A 1,182-nucleotide genomic window follows, 5' to 3' on the forward strand; every position below is an offset into this window, starting at 1 on the left:
CGGATTCAAATTCGGACGGACGGATTGAAAGATAAAGGCGTAAGGATTTCCAACAAAGTTTCTCCAACTTTTCTCGATTTCCCTACTGAATTTTCGAAGGAAGGAATGCTTATATATATCCGTGCATGCATAAGGCGAAGTGGCTCATTTTCCGCAAGACACGCAACACCGCGGGTGCGGTCGTTGCTGCACCGCGGGTGCGGTCCTGCACCGCGGGTGCGGTCTCGTAAGCACCGCGGGTGCGGTCACCCCACGGCAATCCTATCCATTTTTCATCATCTACACCGCGGGTGCTGTGTCGTAGGGACCGCGGGTGCGGTCTTGGTTCGCACCAAAAATCCCTACTTTCATTTTAAATACTCTTTTCGGTATCCCAATTGGTCCATTCATAATCACATGACATTATAAATCAATCAACGTCAATTACAGTGATTAATTTCCGGGCATTACAACTGATGAGGTCGGGGCCGAGGGCGGGGACCAGTGAGCTGGCTTGGGTCGGCAGTAGTGGAACCCGAGGACCTCATTTCAGCATTTATTATTTTTAATTCAAATCAAGTTTTTATGTTGCTGAATTATTTTTAAGTCATTATTTTGCAAACATTAAATTTCTTCCGCTGCTAATTTTAATATCAAACATTTTTATCAGTTTAACTTAAGATTGAGACATTTTAATTATTTAAAAAGAAAATTTTTAATTTTCCGCAAATTTTCAAGCACAAATTTTCGGGCCTTCACAGTCATAGTCTTGGGAATCCGACTAAAAAAAACCCTGTTTGCCAATTTATAAGAAAATTAGATGGGAAGCATATCCTGGACTCATAGAAGGCGTAGAAGCCGTTTCTAGACGTAAAACCAGAGGAAAATTGTGAGCCACAATCACAATACTGTTTATATGCATGTGTGTCATTATTGTTTTTACTATTTATTCTGTTTATAGCTGTGACCCATAATTTTGTTATGATAACATATTACCCCTATAAAATATCTCATCTTTCTCTCTATTTTCGCAGACCAAAAAAAGAAATTAAAAACATGGCTGGATCCTCTACACAAACATTGAAAAATATTTGTGTATTTTGTGGGTCGAGTCCTGGAAAAAATGAAATGTTTGTAGAAACAGCGAATAATCTTGGAAAGATATTGGCTGAGAGAAAAATTCACTTGGTAGATGGGGGAGGT

The sequence above is a fragment of the Primulina eburnea genome, chromosome 4, assembly GCF_022965805.1.
Source record: "Primulina eburnea isolate SZY01 chromosome 4, ASM2296580v1, whole genome shotgun sequence".
Lineage (NCBI taxonomy): Eukaryota > Viridiplantae > Streptophyta > Magnoliopsida > Lamiales > Gesneriaceae > Primulina > Primulina eburnea.